Source organism: Pantherophis guttatus, chromosome 16, assembly GCF_059756535.1.
Source record: "Pantherophis guttatus breed Tessera chromosome 16, ASM5975653v1, whole genome shotgun sequence".
In the NCBI taxonomy this organism is placed as follows: Eukaryota; Metazoa; Chordata; class Lepidosauria; order Squamata; family Colubridae; genus Pantherophis; species Pantherophis guttatus.
Genome location: NC_142078.1, coordinates 11,123,378 through 11,144,389, shown reverse-complemented (window position 1 = coordinate 11,144,389; position 21,012 = coordinate 11,123,378). Strand labels below are relative to the sequence as shown.

At 43.5% G+C, this 21,012-nt stretch overlaps 1 long non-coding RNA gene across 1 annotated transcript; it reads left to right on the top strand.

Moving 5' to 3' along the window:
* Positions 1–558: 558 nt before the first annotated feature.
* LOC132712667 (uncharacterized) lies at positions 559–7,176 on the top strand. The gene is made up of 2 exons (XR_009623333.2): positions 559–2,244; positions 6,197–7,176. It is a non-coding gene; the product is annotated as an uncharacterized LOC132712667 (long non-coding RNA).
* Positions 7,177–21,012: the final 13,836 nt, after the last annotated feature.

The following is a 21,012-nucleotide window of genomic DNA, read 5'->3' as shown; positions in this document are numbered from 1 at the left end:
CTGTGGGGTTTTTTTTAAAGGAGCCTTAATTAATTAATTAATTAATTAATTAATTAATTAATTAATTAATTAATTAATTAATGGACGCAGTAGTTCAGCAGCTAAGACGCTGAACTTGTCAATCGAAAGGTTGGTAGTTCAGTGGTTCGAATCCCTGGTGCCGTGTAATGGGGTGAGCTCCCATTCCTTGTCCCAGCTTCTGCCAACCTAGCAGTTCGAAAGCATGTAAAAAATGCAGGTAGAAAAAAATAGGGACCACCTTTGGTGGGAAAGGAACAGCGTTCCGTGCGCCTTTGGCGTTGAGTCATGCCGGCCACATGACCACGGAGACGCCTTCGGACAGCGCTGGCTCTTCAGCTTTGAAATGGAGATGAGCACCGCCCCCTAGAGTTGGGAACACTTAGCACATATGTGCGAGGGGAACCTTTGCCTAATTTATTAGAGGATGACCCTTTAAGTCAACTTGATATCTGATGAGGTTACGTCTATATTGTTTGCTAAGTTGGCAAGATGGAAGTGATTTGTCATTGATTTCTTTCGGCCTGTGTATTTTATTTCATTGTTACTTGAAATTATTATTTTATTCTTTATTCTTGGGGGTGGTTTAGATAACTGACTGACTCAATGTTTTGGGCAAGTCCCTGCAGATGGATTTATTTCGTAACCCATTAACCTTCCTTGAATTCAGCGCAGTAAGGCGATAAAACTTCAGCGCAAAACCGGAAGGTTTTCTGCTTTCCGCAGGGAGTTGGACTAGAAGACTTCCGAGCTCCCTTTCAGCTCTATGCTTCTATGTTCTAAATGCTCTTTGTTTCCAGAGAACAAATGCAGAGTCAAACTTGAGCCTACTGTAAATGATTTTTAACTAAAAAGAGAAAAAAAATTCCCATTCTTTGCCATGAAGACTGCCACCGGAACAGAACAGAATAACAGAACTGGAAGGGACTTTGGAGGTCTTCTAGTCCAACCCCCCGCTCAGACAGAAAACCCTATAGCATCTCAAACAAATGGCTGCCCAATCTCTTCTTTAAAAAACTCCAGTGATGGAGCATTCACAACTGCTGAAGGCAAGCCCTTCCACTGATTAATTGTTCTAACTGTCAGGAAATTTCTCCTTACTTCTAAGTTGCTTCTCTCCTTGCTTAGTTTCCATTCGTTGCTTCTTGTTCTGCCTTCTGGTGCTTTGGAGAATAATTTGATCCCCTCTTCTTTGGGGCAGCCCCTCAGATACTGGAATACTGCTATTATGTCACCCTTAGTCCTTCTTTTCATTAAACTAGACATACCCAATTCCTGCAATCCTTCTTCATGTGTTTTAAACTCCAGTCCCCTCCCTTGACAGGAAAGCAGTTTGAGCTTATTTTGGGCTGGCTGAGATGTCGGACTAGACGAGTCTTCAACCTGAGCTATAGCATCTCTCTCTCCCTGCAGTGGACCTAGGCTTTAATGCCAAAAATGTATTTCAAGAGTATGTTGATTTAAGAGCTCAGCGTTAAATCCACAGAAAAGACAGATCCACATGTCAAACAAGGAGGAGAAATTGAAAGCATCCTTTGTGGCAGCCTCTTCATAGCAACCCAGCATGGATCCAAGTTAGATGCATTATTCCAATTATTCTTTTTATTTTTTCCCCTGAAGGTGGGGTGGGGCTCCGTCATTTTGCAAAAAAGGGGGAGCGAATCAGATTCATTCTCTCTCTCTCTCTCTTTCTCTCTCTCTCTCTCTCCCTCCCTCCCTCCCTGCACTTCTTCCTTCATCCAGAGGGAATCTCGAGGGAAGAGCAGAGCAAGAAAATTGCTTTGTCTCGTGGGCGTGCATCTCCTGCGAAGCTTCAATGCATAAAACGCCACCGGTGAAGGATGAAGACTGCGGGGAGCTTGTGGCAGCTTGGAGGCTGAGAAGAAACCGGAGATGAGCCGAGCAAGCCATGGCCTCCCGTCGCACGATTTTGCTCACTGGCTTCACAACTGGCCGGTATCATCCTCTCGGGGAGCCTGATCGCCAGGGGTTGAATTGGGGGGCAGAAAGGAGAAATTGCTAGCCAAGATCATCCTTCTCTGGCCTGCCAGCATCCATGACCCCCAGGCCCGATGAAGCGGGCTCTGAGGTGCCACAGATGGACCCAGCCGTCCTCATCTTTCTCCTGTATCTGACGATCATCCATGAGCTGGTGAGTGGCTGGATGGAGTATCAGAAGCAGGCCACCAAGCCGAAGAAGCAGGCTGGTCCTCCTTGGTCAGGCAGGTAAGGTGTTAGTGGGTTTGTGGGTCTGTGTGCGCCGAAGGGGGCTCTATGCTGAGTGTGCCATTGCGGTGCCAGCATGGCTTGGCATCTTTTGATGAGAGCAGAAGGGTTTCCCACTGAGCTACGGCTCTGCTGCTGCTCTCTCAAAACAGGCAGAGATGCTAGTCCTCAAGGTTTGGGAGAAAGGGCAGAATTAAGAAGGAAAAGATGGGAGCAGCGGAAGGCACTTGATTTTGACTCAGCTCTGGGTTCAAACACTCTTTCCAGACAGTCTTGGAGATGCTGCCTTTGGAAGCCGGGACTCTCTGCACCCAAAGGCTGTGCTTCCCCACTAAGCTATGGTTCTCTCAAAATGAGCAAAGATTCTAGTCCTCATGTTTTGGAAGAAAGGACAGAATTAAGAAGGAAACGATGGGAGCATTGGGAAGCACTTTATTTTGAGTTAGGCCAATGTCTACCCAGTCCAGCGAAATCAGTACAAGCTCTGGAGATTCAGTCTTTTCCATCCCCATCTGGAAACATCAAGGGTTGAGTTAGATACAAGAAATGCTGCTGTTTTCCCAACAATTTCTGCATGCTTTGGAAAAGTAAGATTCTGGTCCTCATGGCTCTGAATAAAGAACAGAGTTTAGTCAACATGCATTCAAACACCAACGTTTCTAGACTCGTAGGGTTTCAATTTACAATTCCTGTGCCACTTCACCAAGGTGTTACTACCGAGTTGTTTGCACATTCTACTTTGCGAGGTGTTTCTGAACTGTAGCCCCCCCCCCGGGCAGGTGACACACAACCACCAACACACACATACACACTTGCATTCACACATTATCACCTTACTCTGCGCCAACTCTAGGCTGGAACGGTGAAATCGGTTCAGGCATGTGTAAGTTGCTAATGAATATTGAAACTTTGGTTCAAATCCACTTTTTTTCTTTTTCACAACAAAGAAATTTCCTAGAAAGTGTGCAGAGCAGAGCCACAAAGGTTGGGAGGCTAAACCATAGGACGAACGGTTAAGGGAACTAAGTAAGAGCCTGTAGTACAGTGGACTAAAGCACTGTTATTAACATCTGCTGCTTGCAATTACTGCAAGTTCAAATCTCACCAGGCTCAAGGTTGACTCAGCCTTCCATCCTTTCAAAGGTAGGTGAAATGAGGACCCAGATTGTGGGGGCAATAAGCTGACTTTGTAAAAATATATATAAAAGTATGAAGGCTATTGCTTAACGCATTGTAAGCCGCCCTGAGTCTCCGGAGAAGGGCGGCATATAAATTAAAGCAAAAGAAAAAAAAAACTGGGTTGTTGTTGTTAGTTGCGAAGTCGTGTCTGACCCATCGCAACCCCATGGACAACATTCCTCCAGGCCTTCCTGTCCTCTACCATCCTCTGGAGTCCATTTAAGATCACGCCGACTGCTTCAGTGACTCCATCCAGCCACCTCCTTCTCTTCCGTCCCCTTCTTCTTTTGCCCTCCATCTTTTCCAGCATCAGGCTCTTCTCCAGTGAGTCCTTCCTTCTCATTAGGTGGCCAAAGCATTTGAGTTTCCTCTTCAGGATCTGGCCTTCTAAAGAGCAGCCAGGGTTGATCTCCTCTAGGACTGACCGGTTGGATCTCCTTGCAGTCCAAGGGACTCGCAGGAGTCTTCTCCAGCACCAGAGTTCAAAGGCCTCCATTCTTTGGCGCTCAGCCTTCCTTATGGTCCAACTTTCACAGCCATACGTTGCAACTGGGAAAACCATCGCCTAGGTATAGGTTTAGAGAGCTGGGTATGTCTAGCCTAATGACGAGAAGGATTTGGGGTGACATGATCATTGTCCTGAGGGGCTGTCGCAGAAAAGAGGGGATTGATTTATTCTCCAAAGCACCAGAGGGCAGGACAAGAAGCAATGGGTGGAAGCTAGTCAGAAGTAGATCCAAGCTAGACATAAGGAGAAATTTCCTGACAGTGAGAATGGATTAATCAAGGGAACAGTTTGACTCCTGGAGTTGTGGTGCTCCATCGCTGGAGGGCTTTAAAAAAGAAAAAAAGAATGGACAGCCAGAATAATATTGCCCACAACAGAATAAGATCTCCTTCCTCATGGTACCCTATTTCTCTTTCCTTGCTTAGTTTGCATTAGCTTCTGCTGCTTAGTTTGAATTAGTTTCTACAGGACAAGAAGCAATGGGTGGAAAGTAATCAAGGAGAGAAGCAACCTAGAACTAAGGAGAACTTTTCTGACAGCGAGAACAAATAACCAGTGGAACAACTGGCCTCCAGAAGTTGTAAATGCTCCAACACTGGAAATTTTTAAGAAGAGGTTGGATAACCATTTGTCTGAAGTGGTGTAGGGTTTCCTGCCTAAGCAGGAAGTTGGACTAGAAGACCTCCAAGGTCCCTTCCAACTCTGTTTACTCCTATTCTATTCTATTCTATTCTATTCTATTCTATTCTATTCTATTCTATTCTATTCTATTCTATTCCATTCCATTCCATTCCATTCTATCCTTTTCTATTCCATTCCATTCCTTCTCTTATTCTATTCTATTCTATTCTATTCTATTCTATTCTATTCTATTCTATTCTATTCTATTCTATTCTATTCCATTCCATTCCATTCCATTCCATTCCTTCTCTTATTCTATTCTATTCTATTCTATTCTATTCTATTCTATTCTATTCTATTCTATTCTATTCTATTCTATTCCATTCCATTCCATTCTATCCTTTTCTATTCCATTCCATTCCTTCTCTTATTCTATTCTATTCTATTCTATTCTATTCTATTCTATTCCATTCCATTCCATTCCATTCCATTCCATCCTTTTCTATTCCATTCCATTCCTTCTCTTATTCTATTCTATTCTATTCCATTCCATTCCATTCCATTCCTTCTCTTATTCTATTCTATTCTATTCTATTCTATTCTATTCTATTCTATTCTATTCTATTCTATTCTATTCTATTCTATTCTATTCTATTCTATTCCATTCCATTCCATTCTATCCTTTTCTATTCCATTCCATTCCTTCTCTTATTCTATTCTATTCTATTCTATTCTATTCTATTCTATTCTATTCTATTCCATTCCATTCCATTCTATCCTTTTCTATTCCATTCCATTCCTTCTCTTATTCTATTCTATTCTATTCTATTCTATTCTATTCTATTCTATTCTATTCTATTCTATTCTATTCTATTCCATTCCATTCCATTCCATTCCATCCTTTTCTATTCCATTCCATTCCTTCTCTTATTCTATTCTATTCTATTCCATTCCATTCCATTCCATTCCATTCCTTCTCTTATTCTATTCTATTCTATTCTATTCTATTCTATTCTATTCTATTCTATTCTATTCTATTCCATTCCATTCCATTCTATCCTTTTCTATTCCATTCCATTCCTTCTCTTATTCTATTCTATTCTATTCTATTCTATTCTATTCTATTCTATTCTATTCTATTCTATTCCATTCCATTCCATTCCATTCCATTCCATCCTTTTCTATTCCATTCCATTCCTTCTCTTATTCTATTCTATTCTATTCTATTCTATTCTATTCTATTCTATTCTATTCCATTCCATTCCATTCCATTCCATTCCTTCTCTTATTCTATTCTATTCTATTCTATTCTATTCTATTCTATTCTATTCTATTCTATTCTATTCTATTCTATTCTATTCTATTCCATTCTATTCCATTCCATTCCATTCCATTCCATCCTTTTCTATTCTATTCTATTCTATTCTATTCTATTCTATTCTATTCTATTCCATTCCATTCCATTCCATTCCATTCCATCCTTTTCTATTCCATTCCATTCCTTCTCTTATTCTATTGTATTCTATTCTACTCCATTCCATTCCATTCCACCCCACCCCACCCCACCCCACCCCACCCCATCCATTGTAATGCTTGCTAAAATTATTTAATCCCCACATTCTTTTTATTTGGTATCTTTTTCAGCGGCTCTTCCCAAGGAAACCGTTCAAGCGTGTCTCACTCGTTGGCTTACCCAGCGCCACGAGAGCGATCCAAGGACTGGAGGAAGCCAGGCAGAATCATCCGGAAAGCGTAAAACCGACTTCATGATCTCAATCCACCGGGTTCAGCTAAGGAAGCTGTCGAGAAACATGGCCGATTGGAGATTCCACGTTGATCCTGGCTGTGCGGCTGTTCTGTCTAGCTGCGATTGAACTCGGAGCATCTTCCAAGCAGCTTAGCATGGTAGGTCCAACATCAGACAGCGCACCCGAGTTCCCCGAATGAAACAGGTATCTGTAAATAGCGGAGCACCGTTGACATGGTGCTTTTAGCATCATCCAGAGCAACCGATGGACCGATCCTCACAGTGGATGAACATTGTACCTTCACAAGCATGTGGCAGAATGAAGAAGACGACTGCTTGAATGGATGACCGTAGAACAGACCAAGTGTTGTGTCCTGCCGGTGGCCAGCAGAGCTGGCAGCAAAGTCGGATAGTGAGGAGGTTGGGGAGGAACTTGGGCCAGTCCTGGGGGCTGGGGAAAGCTCGGACGAGGGCTCTGAGCTAGACAGCAGTGAGGCAGAGGAACAGCTGGAGCCCGTTCCCAGTATGCGCGTGCGCAGAGCTGCCAGAAGATAAGAACAACTCAGAAAGCAGGGTCGACTCAGGAGTAAAGCCACACCTTGGAGGTGATTGGCCCCTCCCATAGGAAACAAAAGTGGAGCAAACAGGGAGTGGGCCTTTGCAGGAAGCAATTCATTCATTCCGTGACTCTGAGGGACTCTGTGCCAAGTTTGGCCTTGTACTGCGGTTGGAAACAATTCACGTGGCAGCTTGCCCAATGAGATAAGGTCTGTGTTGATAAATATTCCTTTGAAAAACTGTTTGGACAAACTTTGCTGACTGTGAATGAACGTAATTCACAGTCCGTGTAAATAAAAGAGGTTTTTGCCAGGACCAATTCCTGCCTCCTGCTTGTTAAGGGAGAGTAGGTCAGAACACCAAGATGGACAAAGAAAGGGATGCAAGAAAGCACTAAGTCCCCAAAGGAATTTATTTATTTATTTATTGATTTATTTTATTTGTCAAGAACGTATTAGGTAATATATACAAGCATGGATTGGATACATAAAATAGATACAAATAGAGGAAACATTAGGACAGGGATGGAAGGCACGCTGGTGCACTTATGCACGCCCCTTACAGACCTCTTAGGAATGGGGTGAGGTCCACAGTAGACAGTCTAAGGTTAAAGTTTTGGGGGTTTTGGGATGACACCAGAGTCAGATAGTGCATTCCAGGCATTGACCACTCTGTTGCTGAAGTCGTATTTTCCTCAATCGAGTTTGGAGCGGTTCCCTTTAAGTTTGTATCTATTGTGTGCTCGTGTATTGTTGTGGTTGAAGCTGAAATAGTTGACAGGTAGGACATTTTAGCAGATAATTTTATGAGCTACGCTTAGGTCATACCGAAGGTGGCATAATTCTAAGTTTTCTAAGCCCAGAATTTCAAGTCTGGTGGCATAAGGTATTTTGTTGCAAGCAGAGGAGTGGAGGACTCTCCTTGTGAAATATTTCTAGATACGTTCAATTGTATTAATGTCCGATATGCAGTGCGGGTTCCAGACCAATGAGCTGCATTCGAGAATTGGTCTAGCAAAGGTTTTGTATGCTTTGGTGTGATGTTACCGGAGAAGAAGCTATGCAAGATTAGGTTGACAACTCTTAATGCCTTTTTGACGATGTTGTTGGTTGAGATTTGGAGTTGCCAATTGTTTGACCATTCCGACACAAAGTTAAGGTCTTTTTGAAGGGTAGCAGTTGTCGGTGGTGTTAAATATTTTTACATCATCAGCGAAAAGAACGCAGTTGCTTATAATATGATCACAAAGCTCATTTATGTATAGTATGAAGAACGCTGGATTGGAGCTTTCTTACTGATATGGGTAATTTGTTTTTCCTGGTTTTGGTGGTGATTAGTGATACATATAGTTTAATAACTCTATTGATTTCGAGCCAGAAAATGTTATAATGGTCTTCGGCAGTGTTATAGCCAGAGAATAGAATTTGCCAATCAAGAAATTAGAGGTCGGTGTCTATGAGATCACAGTTGGCTTTTTTGAAGTTGTAATTGAGTATCCCATTATTTTGGTGATTTTTGTAAGGGCGTATATTGAGACAAAAGTCAATCATGCTGTGGTCACTTTTATTTATTTAATTTAATTTATTTAACTGTGGTCACAATCAGAGGATTAAAACATTGGGAGATGGCAGTGGAAGTTGAGGTAGAAGGGGGTGGCCTCAAGATGTAGGTGACAGAAGGATGTAGGATGGAGAAGATGAAGAGCATGGGAATTAACACAGTGCTAGGGAAGAAGTTATGAAGAAGCCTGCTAGGACAGAAACATCTCAGCTCTCCTCTGTTAACCCTGGTGATGGTGATCATCCTTGGTTTGGGCAACCATCAACCTTTGGGGCAATTCCTCTCCATATCTAAGCTTCTCTGCTCAGCACTCTTCTACCTGGTAGCAACTTCTTTTGATCCTCCTCAGCTTCCTTTCTTTTTGTCCTCCTTGAAGCAACTCCTACTGGGTGTTCGAACCTGACTTTTTCTCCAAGACCTGCTATTCTTCTGCACCCTCAAGACTTCGACCATCAATGACTTGCCAATGTACCTTATGATTGACGTACCTTATGATTCTTGCCAAATGTATCTTTTCTTTTATGTACACCGAGAGCGTATGCACCAAGACAAATTCCTTGTGTGTCCATTCACACTTGGCCAATAAAAATTCTATTCTATTCTATTCTATTCTATTCTATTCTATTCTATTCTATTCTATTCTATTCTATTCTACTCTACTCTACTCTACTCTACTCTACTCTACTCTACTCTACTCTATTCTATTCTATTCTATTCTATTCTATTCTATTCTATATGTGTTTTTAAGGACTCACCCATCAGAACTGTTCATCATGTCCTTGATCTACAGACTCGTCCCTGAGATCTTTTCCTTCTTTCTTTTAGCATCTCCTTGACTTCCTATTGAGAGGTTTATGTTGCCAAAAGTCAGTTTTGAATACCAACTCCATGCAGACGATTGCTGTCATCGGTGTCACCTTTGCTGTGTTCTTCATTCTGCTTAGCCAGACCCTGGTTGCAAATGGTGAGACCATTCCAGCTGTCATGTGGAGAAGGTCCAAGTCGGTATATCTTTAATCTTCGTGGTTGCCAACTGTTGACTTGACCTCTTCATCCACAATCCGGTCATGGGGAAATCGAACAAATGTTGTTGAGGTTCCCTATGGAGAACATTTGTTTCTAAGGGTTAGAAAATCTTTTGGTGAAAAGACAAAAAAAGCATGAGAATTTGTGCTTAGTAAATCATGCTTTGAAAGGCGAGTAAGAATCTCCAATGCTTGTCTGTTGCTTCTTCCATTTAGCTTCTATCCGACTTCCGAAAAATAATAATAAGATAGTTGCCAGTGAGATTTGATGTCAAGCAGTGGTGAAATTCAATTTTTTTACTACCAGTTCTGTGGGCGTGGCTTGGTGGGCGTGGCAGGGGAAGGAAATTGCAAAATCTCCATTCCCTCCCCACTCCTGGGGGAAGGATATTGCAAAATCCCCATTCCCTCCCCACTCCTGGGGGAAGGATACTGCAAAATCTCCATTCCCTCACCACTCCTGGGGGAAGGATACTGCAAAATCTCCATTCCCACCCCACTCTGGGGCCAGCCAGAGCTGGCATTTGCCGGTTCTCTGAACTACTCAAAATTTCCGCTACCGGTTCTCCAGAACCTGTCAGAACCTGCTGGATTTCACCCCTGATGTCAAGGTAATCTGAGCCTTTGCTAAAAAAAAATTTTCTTTTCAAATCCTTTTAGATTTTTAAAAACACATGCATGGAGTCATGTATTCATGGAAGCCAAACTGAAATTCTTGGGCGTTAGTTAATTTAGTAAATTTTAGTAAATTAACTTTTTTTAAAAAAAAACAGATTAGCAGTATCTAACGGGTTGCCACTAACTGGTTTCTCTTTGAAGACGTTTTGCTTCTCATCCCATGATTAGGGAGCTGGAGGAGGCTAAAACCTATAAAGAACGGTTGCAGGAACTGGGTATGTCTGCTTTGATGAAAAGAAGGACTAGGGGAGACATGATAGCAGCCTTCCAATATCTCAGAGGCTGCCCCAAAGAAGAGGGAGTCAAGCTATTCTCCAAAGCCCCTGAGGGCAGGACAAGAAGCAACGAATGGAAACTAATCAAGGAGAGAAGCAACTTAGAACTAAGGAGAAATTTCCTAATAGGGAGAACAATTAGCCAGTGGAACTCCTTGCCTCCAGAGGTTGTGCATGCTCCATCACTGGAGGTTTTCAAGAAGAGATTGGACAACCAATAATAATAATAATGGTTAATAATAACCATCTGTCTGGAATGGTATAGGGGCTCTTGCTTAAGCTGGGGGTTGGACTAGAAGTCCTCCAAGGTCCCTTCCAATTCTGTTATTCTGTTAATATGAACTTGGACACCAGATGGTGCTCCATGTTATCCACTGTGAACTCTGTTGAGGAAATTTCAGTATTAGGGTTCCTTTCTAATTGTCTCCAAAGAAAATACATTGTGGTGCCCTTCTACGCAACGTGGCTGCGTATATTCTAAGTTGGATAAGAGCAAAACATTCCCTCAACCCCTTAACGATTTGTTTATTCTTTGCTGACCTGGCCAACCTTTTAAAGAGCTGACAATTTATTAAGACATCGTTGAGGTTTCGGGAGAGACATTACCCCATTTCAGATTTAACTGGATTGCTAGATCAGAAATGGGTAACTTTGGGCTGCTTGAGGTGACAGTTAACATTTGAGAGAGTGGGGCAAAAAGATGATTCCAGAATCAGAAGACATATTTGTGTACATTCGGGATTATGAACTTCCTTCCTTCCTTCCTTCCTTCCTTCCTTCCTTCCTTCCTTCCTTCCTTCCTTCCTTCCTTCCTTCCTCCCTTCCTCCCTCCCTCCCTTCTTTTCTTCCTCTCCCCTCCCTCCTTTCTTTCTCCTTCCTTTCCTCCCTCCTCCTTCCTTCCTTCCTTCCTTCCTTCCTTCCTTCCTTCTTTTCTTCCTCTCCCCTCCCTCCTTTCTTTCTCCTTCCTTTTCTCCCTCCCCCCTTTCTTCCTTCTTTCCCTCCCTCTGTCCCTCCCTCTATTGTCTGGATGAATAGATGGATGGGTGGGTGGGTAGGTAGGTAGGTAGGTAGGTGGTGTGGGGGTGGATGGATGGATGGATGGGTGGGTGGGTGGATGGGTGAGTGGATGGATGGATGGATGGATGGATGGATGGATGGATGGATGGACAGGTAGGTAGGTAGGTGGATGGATGGATGGATGGATGGATGGATGGATGGATAGATAGATAGATAGATAGATAGATAGATGATAGATAGATAGATAGATTGATAGATGATAGATAGATAGATAGATAGATAGATAGATAGATAGATAGATAGATGATAGATAGATAGATAGATAGATAGATAGATAGATAGATTGATAGATAGATGCAATAATGTGATTCAGCCGGTTTTGTCCGGTTCGTGTGAACCGGTAGCGCCGACTGCAGTAGGCCCCGTCCACCTGCCCAGATGTAATGACATCCTATTTAGCCACATTTTGGAGGCCGTGCACATGCGTGGAAGGCGCGCGTGTGAGCAAAGAGCATGCACGGAAGGTGTGAATGCTCACATTTTGCAAACCGGTAGGGAAGGTAAGTGCATCCCACCTCTGGTTGGTTGGATGAATGAATGGATAGCTGGATGGATGGATAGAAGGGAGGGAAGATGGATGGATGGATGGATGGATGGATGGATGGATGGATGGATGGATGGATGGATATCTCTTGTTTGATGTCGCAATTCAGCTAAATCTGCAACCAGGAAACATCTCCTGGGACCTTCAATTACGTCTTAGGACATTGTCGCTTCATTAAATTGCTGAGCTGCCCAGGTTGTGCTGTTAACTCTCAAATCCACCTACCATGTGTAAACAACTCTTCCACTGTGTTTGAAAAGCCCAGCCACACACGAGGGAAGTAGGGCCAGGTTGCTCAACTCAACGACAACCTTTAATTATTATTATTATTACTACGTAGGAGGTCTAATCCCATTTTCAGGAAGCTCGTTTCAACCATTCCAGATCCAGATCTTGCCTGCCGTGACGTCGATAACAAGGAAACCTCTTGGCAAGGAGGAAGGATCCACAGAAACTCCGATGGATAAAGACTTGATGAAGAATCGCCTCGTAGGAAAAACGGAGGTGTGAAAATTGAATCAATAAAACTTAAAAAGGGGTAGCGTGAATGAAAGCACATTGCGTGATTCCCCCCAAGCGAGGATGAAAGGATTGTAGAAACCATATCCAACAAACGGTACACCGAAGTCATCTTTTCTGGCGTGAGTGAGATTCCACTTGTGAATTAGGGGATAACTTATTTATTATTTTATACATGACATAAATTTTTGATTGGTGCCCTGGAGCAGATTCAGAGGAGATCAAAGGAAGAGGGTTGAATCGACAGGAAATAGTTTGGTGGAGAGAATCAAATCCTCACCACCCAGAAGAATGCAGGTAGTCCTCGACTTACGACCGCCACTGAGCCCAACACTTCCATCTCCAAGAGAGACATTTGTCAAATGAGCTTGGCCCTGTTTTACGACCTTTCTTTGCCACTGCGGTTAAGCGAATCCCTCCTGTTAGTAACATGGTGGTTGAGTGAATCTGACTTCCCCGTTCACTTTGCTTGACAGAAGCTCGCAAAAGGAGGATCGCGTGACTACGGGGGACACTGCAACCGTCATAAATACGAGTTGATGGCCAATTTTGATCACGTGACCAGGGAGATACTGCACGGTCCTAAGTGTGAAAAGCGGTCCTCGGTGTTCTGACCGAGGCTTCCTGAGTCAGTAAAACACACGAGTAGTCCCAAAAACCTCTTTTATGGCAACAGCTGTGAATTCTGTTCATTCACAGATGAGTCCCCATTAGTTGTAAAAAGTCCTTCGGGATAAGTCTGATAATCACCTACCTTTATCTCCCTTGGCACACTGCCAAAGACCTAATTGGCAAAGCCACACGGAGTCCAGAATCAAACAGAGCTTCCGACTTTAAACTGAACAGAATGAACAAACGTTGCTTCCTGTAAAGGCCCACGTGCTTTTGCTCCTCTTTTAAGTCTTATGGGAGGGGCCAATCATCTCCAAGCCTTACTCCTGAGTCGTCCCTTTTGTTTTAACTGTTCTTCCCTTCTTGCAGCTCTGCGCATGCGCGCACTGGGAACAGGCTCCCCCTGTTCCTCTGCCTTGCTGAGGTCCGACTCTGGAGGCTCCGGAGGCAGCACGCACCTCCCAAATGGCCCTTTCTCTGCCTCCGACGCAGAGCCCTCGTCCAGTCCTTCCCCAGACTCCAGGATTGGCCCATGTTCCTCCCCAGCCTCCTCACTGTCCAACTCAGCTGCCAGCTCCACAGGCTGCTGGCGGACCACAACACTCAGTCCCTTTTCCCCCCATGCCCTTGTGACTTCGAATGGACTCTAAATGAACTGTTCTAAGTTGAGGACTACCTGTGATTATCCTGTTAAAGAAGACAAAGTTCCACCCGAATCTTGAGGAATCTCTGTCTGTCTGTCTGTCTGTCTGTCTGTCTGTCTGTCTGTCTATCTATCTATCTATCTATCTATCTATCTATCTATCTATCTATCTGAATAGTAAAGACGTTTCAGGGATGAAAATATCGGGAGGCGATGAGCTGCTTCTTCCTTGCTGTGTTTAAAGCAGAAGTAAATAATCATCCTTGCTCCAGATTCCTGCACCGACCAGGGGGTGAGGCTTGATGACCTTCATAATCCCTGTTGACAACCTGCAGGTTTCAAATCCTGCTGAAATCGGCCGTATGACTCAAGAGCTTTGACAGCTAAGGGCGGTGCAAAACAACAACACGGATGTCGCAAGCTTTTTAATTTTGTCCGTTGTTTCAGCGGGGTTTTCGGTGTTTTGAAACCGACCCACGGATCTTCGAAAGGAAAAAAATAATTGAGAAATGTTCACTTTTGTGGCCAAGCTTTGGTGCAGGAACCTCCAGAAAAGGAAAAAAGAAAAAAAAAAGATGGAAAATTCTCTCGGATTTTGCTGCAGAGATGGAAACTCCAGTCCAGGAATCAGCTGAGATTCAGAAAATCCAAACACTTAAAAAAAAAATGATTTGTAATAATTAAAGGTGGAGTTGCCAACAGGAGCCTTACCTTTTGTTGCTGTTCAGCCCAGCAGGCTGAAACGTAACAAACAAAACATTTTGCCATCGTGGTTCATTGGTGGCCTTCAATGGGCTGGTACCCCATCTGGCTTGGCGTTTGCTCATCCCTGGGTAGAAGAAGACGGAGAACAAAGGAGAAGGCAGAACAGGACAGGTTTAATTTAAATGGATAGGATTCTCTCAGGGGGTGGGGTGGAGAATTCAGGAACTGGGTCAGATCTTATGGCACTGCGATTCCGTTGTCCTCGGTGGATCCAAGGTTTTAACAGAATAACAGAGTTGGAAGGGACCTCGTAGGTCATCTAGTCCAACCCCCCACCCAAGCAGGAGACCTTACACCGTTTCTGACAGATGGCAATCCAGTCTCTTCTTGAAAGTTTCCAGGGATGAAGCTCCCACAACGTCTGAAGGCAACTTCTATTCCATGGGTTGATTGCTCTCACTGTCAGAAGATTTCTCCTTATTTTCAGGTTGAATCTTTCTTTGGCCATTATTCCTTGTCTGACCTTCGGGCGCTTTGGAAAACAGCTTGACCCCCTCCTCCCTGTGGCAGCACCTCAAATATTGGAAGATTGCTATCATGTCTCCCCTGGTCCTTCTTTTCACTAAACTAGCCATGCCCAGTTCCTGCAACCGTTCATTGTATGTTTTAGCCTCCAGTCCCCTCGTCGTCTTGGTTGCTGCACGTGGAGAAACTGACCGGATCACAGCAAAATAGTTTTGTCTTTTTCTTTGTAGATTTTGTTAAGTTTCATTTTTAGCTAAAACTACACAAAGGGAAGAGAACCGAGAGAAGACAAGAGCAAAAGGAAGAGAAAAAGAACGGTGACTGAGGAGTCCTTGGTGTTCTCTGAGCTGGTTGGTTTTCTTGCAAGCGTATCATTACCCTAACTAGGTAACACCACTAGCACTGATGATGTTCCCTAGTTGGGTAATGAAACGTCTACAAGAAAACCACCAAGCTCAGAGAGCACCAAGGACCCCACCGTCCTCCTCTTCCCCTTCCTTCTCCTCCCCTTCCTCCTCCTCCTCCTCCTCCTCCTCCTCCTCCTCCTCCTCCTCCTCCTCCTCCTCCTCCTCCTCCTCCAACCTCATTCCCTTGTAGCACTGATGATGTTCCCTAGTTGGGTAATGAAACGTCTACAAGAAAACCACCAAGCTCAGAGAGCACCAAGGACCCCTCATTTCAACCCTGAGCTACAAGATATTCTCCTTTATTGATATAACAGTGACTGCGTTGCTTTTTAGCCTTTTGGTTTAAGCTCCGGTATCCTAAAGATCTTCCGTTTCTTCAGCAGAAGACAAAAGAATTGGTCTGCGATCCCCTTTCAAAGCCACTTAGTATCTACCTCCCCATCTGGTGGCAATGAGTTCCGCTGGTCCCTTTCTTCTTACCTCTTTTCATTGGACAAGATGGTCTGTAGTTTTCCCCTAGGAGAGGGGAAGGAAGAAAAAGAGAAGTTCTTCCTCCATATATACTGTATATATATATATATATATATATATATATATTTATGCAACGGAATAAAATTTAATTCATTTTTCTGCTCATCTTCGACTTGTTGGCCAGGAGATGATCATGGGTTGAATCTTGGGAGGGTCAGGGAGGAGGAGGAGTTGAGTCAAAATAATTGGCTAAGACACTCCATCAAAGCAGCCGAAACTAACACGAGGAATAATTCTGAGTCCCTCAGATACGCAATCCGGGTTTTCCTATCTGAAACATCAAACTGGCATTCTTCCTGGTTACAAACCATTGGGCTGGGCACTTCTGTTTCGATCCACCCACTCTGCCTTTCCTTCTTTCCTTCCTGTCTCCCCATCAAGCTATCTGGGTCAAGAAGAGGCGTGATGGAGACCACAGAGGAGATTCAGAATCAGAATAGAGCCAGAAGGGACCTTGGAGGTCTTCTAGTCCAGCCCCCTGCTCAGGCAGGAGACCCTAGACCATTTCAGACATGTGACTGTCCAGTCTCGTCTTAAAAACCTCCAGTGATGAAGCACCCACAACTTCTGGAGGCAACTTCCGTTCCACTGGTTAATTGTCCTCACTGTTACGAAAGGTAAAGGTAAAGGTTCCCCTCGCACATATGTTCTAGTTGTTCCCGACTCTAGGGGGTGGTGCTTATCTCCGTTTCAAAGCCGAAGAGCCAGCACTGTCCGAAGACGTCTCCGTGGTCATGTGGCCGGCATGTCTCAACGCCAAAGGCGTATGGAACGCTGTTACTTTCCCACCAAAGGTGGTCCCTATTTTTTCTACTTCCATTTTTTTTACGTGCTTTTGAACTGCTAGGTTGGCAGAAGCTGGGACAAGTCACGGGAGCTCACTCCATTCCGCGGCGCTAGGGATTCGAACCGCTGAAATGCCAACCTTTCGATCGACAAGCTCAGCGTCTTAGCCGCTGAGCCACTGCCATCCCTTTCTGTTAGGAAGTTTCTCCGTAATTCCAAGTTGCTTCTCTCCTTGCTTAGTTTCCATCCATTGATAGATAAATAGATAGACAGACAGACAGACATATGATGGAAGATGATAGATAGATAGATAGATAGATAGATAGATAGATAGATAGATGATAGATAGATGGATGGATGGATGGATGGATGGATGGATGGATGGATGGATGGATAGCTAGCTAAATTGATGGATGGATGGATAGATAGACAGACAGACAAACACATGATGGAAGATGATAGATAGATAGATAGATAGATAGATAGATAGATAGATAGATAGATGATGGATGGATGGATGGCTAAATGGATGGATGGATGGATGGATAGCTAAATTGATGGATGGATGGATAGATAGCTAGCTAGCTAGCTAGCTAAATTGATGGATGGATGGATAGATAGACAGACAAACATGATGGAAGGTGATAGACAGACAGACAGATAGATAGATAGATAGATAGATAGATAGATAGATAGATAGATGGATGGATAGCTAGCTGGATGGATAAATAGATAGATGATGGATAGACAGACAGACAGACAGACAAACATATGGAAGATGATAGATAGATAGATAGATAGATAGATAGATAGATAGATAGATAGATAGATAGATGAGAGAGAGAAAGAAGTTAAGAAAACTGTCTTGGAGACTTTTCTCTGAATCGACTAGGATTCGAACACAGCTCAAAAGACATTTTACTTTGCCTGCCTTCCTCTTCGTGCTTTGTAACTGCGTGTGTTCTGCTTCACGCTGTTTTTCCAGTTAGCCTAACTTTTTTAAGTTGTAAAACATCAGCCGAGGGGCTGCTGCTGACGTGGTTGATTAGTCCATCCAGTTTTGCAAGGGGTGGTGGTGGTGTGAGGGCGGAGGGGAAAAAAAAATAAGCTCATGCTTCGTTGTGACTTTTTCAAGAGAGAGAAGGGAGAGGAAATGCCGTCAGCACAAACAGACACTTCCCCACCCCTTAAAAAGAAGAAAAGAAAAGCAAAAAAAAAAAAAAAAAGTGGATTTAACTAGGGGCGAAAGGTTATCTGGTTCCAGAAAACCAAACCTGTTGTTTTTCTCTCTCTCTCTCCAAGTCAAAACAACACAATCAAACCCTAAAACTTTCATTTCTTGCTGCAACAACACACACACAAAAGCTGGGATCAAAGGGTCTCCCCCCCTACCTCAAAGTTTTGGTCAGCGAGAGCGTGGAGGCGAGGAGGAGATATGGCACGACTTGTTTGCTCGGTTTCAGTGACGCAAGAACGAGTACAAGGAAGGACAGAACGGAGAAACGCCCGGAGGGAGAAATATTTCCTAGCTCAGAAACAGCAGAGTAAAGACAGTGCGATGAATTCCCAGTCTTACCCACCGGGCATTCGTACTTTTGTGTGTAATAACACACACATGAAAAGACCACAAGGTCGCACTTTAGGTGGGCCTATTCCTTCGTCTTCCGCCTGCATGTGCCTCTTCGCAATTTCTTAATTTCTCAACTGCCCTGTATTTCATTGGCATCCTTCAGTCTCAAGAGACGAGGGTCTCGTGCTCTGGAAAGAGGTCCTAAAACAGCATCTGGTGTGACTAAAAAGGCCAATTCGAGAGTGGCCATCCCTTCCACACTTCCTCCTCCTCTCCACAAATCCCATTCCGTTCTAGCATTGATGATGTTCCCTTTCTGCTAGTTTGGAGATTAATTTGACTCCCCTCTTCTTTGGGGCAGCCCCCCAGATATTGGAAGACTGCCATCACGTCATCCCCAATCCTTCTTTTCACTAGACTAGACATACCCAGTTCCTGCACCCGTTCTTCCTATGATTTTGGCTTTTAAAATTGCTCCAAGTTAGAAACCTCACATTTATCTTATGTTTGCGTCTGCCTGTTCTTTTTTTTTTTTAATAGAATTTTTTTTTTAAAGACAGACAAACATTTAGTACATTAATCCTCCCTTCCCTGTGATGCCTCGGTGTTATCTTCTAGGCTTCTTTTCGATCTTCCATAAGTTTCTTCTATCTTCATATTCATCCAAACCATTCTAACGTTTCATTTCTAAATCAATATTATAATCATCATTTATACATAATTATAGTATCAATCATTTGTAGCTCTTTTCCAACCAACTATAAAAATAGTTCCATGTTTTAAAATATTCTGATTCCTCCTTATCTTTAATCATCAAAGTTAATCTATTCATTTCTGCACAGTCTAAATTTTTTTTTATTACTTCTTCTTCCAAAGGTATTTTCTCTAATTTCCGATTTTGAGCATACACAATTCTTGCAGCTGTTATTACGTTTATAATCAAATATGCATTTTCCTTACTAATTTTTTCTGGAAAGATACCCAGTAGGAACAACTCTGGTTTAAATTCAGTACGTTGCTGTATCATTTCTTCCAGCCAGATTTTAATCTTGTACCAATAATTTTTTGCTTCGGGACAAGTCCACCACATATGGTAATAAGATCCTGGTGTTTGATGACATTTCCAGCATTTAGCTGATTTATCTTTGAACATTTTTGCTAATTTCTCCAGTGGCATATGCCGCCTCTGCCTGTTCTTATCCCCGCCTCGCCTCATGCCCGCAAAAGGAACCAGTTGTCTGGGCAATGACATCGGCTTTAAATTTGCAGGAGGCGAACCACGGAGGCGAATGTTTGTAAAAGGATTGTGGGCAGGGCTGTGTTTGCTGAATGCAACCGCTTTGCTTTCTGATTTCCTGGGTATCCTTTTCTCTCTCTCTGCCCAAGCTGGGATTTGCTGATCATGTCTCTCTTTGCGGTTAATTGGTAACTGTTTCCATGGTGACGCCCAAGGGGCGACAAGCAATTCTGGATGTGTGTCTTATGTATATATAAAGAAAGGGGACATGATGGCTCAGTGGCTAAGACGCTGAGCTTGTCAATTGAAAGGTTGGCAGTTCAGCGGTTCGAATCCCTAGTGCCGCATAACGGGGTGAGCTCCCGTGACTTGTCCCAGCTTCTGCCAACCTAGCAGTTTGAAAGCACGTAAAAAAATGCAAGTAGAAAAATAAGGACCACCTTTGGTGGGAAGGTAACAGCGTTCCGTGCGCCTTTGGCATTGAGTCATGCCGGCCACATGACCACGGAGACATCATCGGACAGCGCTGGCTCTTCGGCTTTGAAACGGAGATTAGCACCGCCCCCTAGAGTCGAGAATGACTAGCACATATAATAACAGAGTTGGAAGGGACCTTGGAGGTCTTCTAGTCCAACCCCGTTCAAGCAGGAGAACCTATACCAATTAACTGCTCAGTCTCTTCTTAAAAACCTCTGGTGATGGAGCATTTACAACTTCTGGAGGCAAGTCGTTCCACTGATTAATTGTTCTAACTGTCAGGAAATTCCTCCTTAGTTCCAAGTTTCTTCTCTCCTTGATTAGTTTCCACCCATTGCTTCTTGTCCTGCCCTCAGGTGCTTTGGAGAATAGCTTGACTCCCTCTTCTTTGGGGCAGCCCCTGAGATATTGGAAGACTGCTACCATCTCCCCTAGTCCTTCTTTTCATTAAACTAGACATACCCAGCTCCTGCAACCGTTCCTCATATGTTTTAGCCTCCAATCCTCTAATCCTCTTTGTTGCTCTTCTCTGCACTCTTTCTAGAGTCTCCACATCTTTTTTACATCGTAGCGACCAAAACTGGATGCAGGATTCCAAGTGTGGCCTTACCAAGGCATTATAAAGTGGTATTAACCCTTCACATGATCTTGATTCTATCCCGCTGTTTATGCAGCCTAGAACTGTGTTGGCTTTTTTGGCAGCTGCTGCACACGGCTGGCTCATATCTAAATGGTTGTCCACTAGGATTCCAAGATCCCTGTCCCAGTTACCACTATTGAGCAAGGTACCACCTATACTGTATATGTATACATATACTGGTGGTTCAGTCAATCTGGTCTGATAATGACCATCATTAAGAGAAGTTATGCTGGGCAAGGCAAAGGTTCCTTTTTCTTCAGCTTCTCAAGTTACCTTTTGAGAACGATGCCTGGAACTTTCCACAGAGGTATGTTTTTTTTTTTCTGAGTCCTGAATCCTGCGTT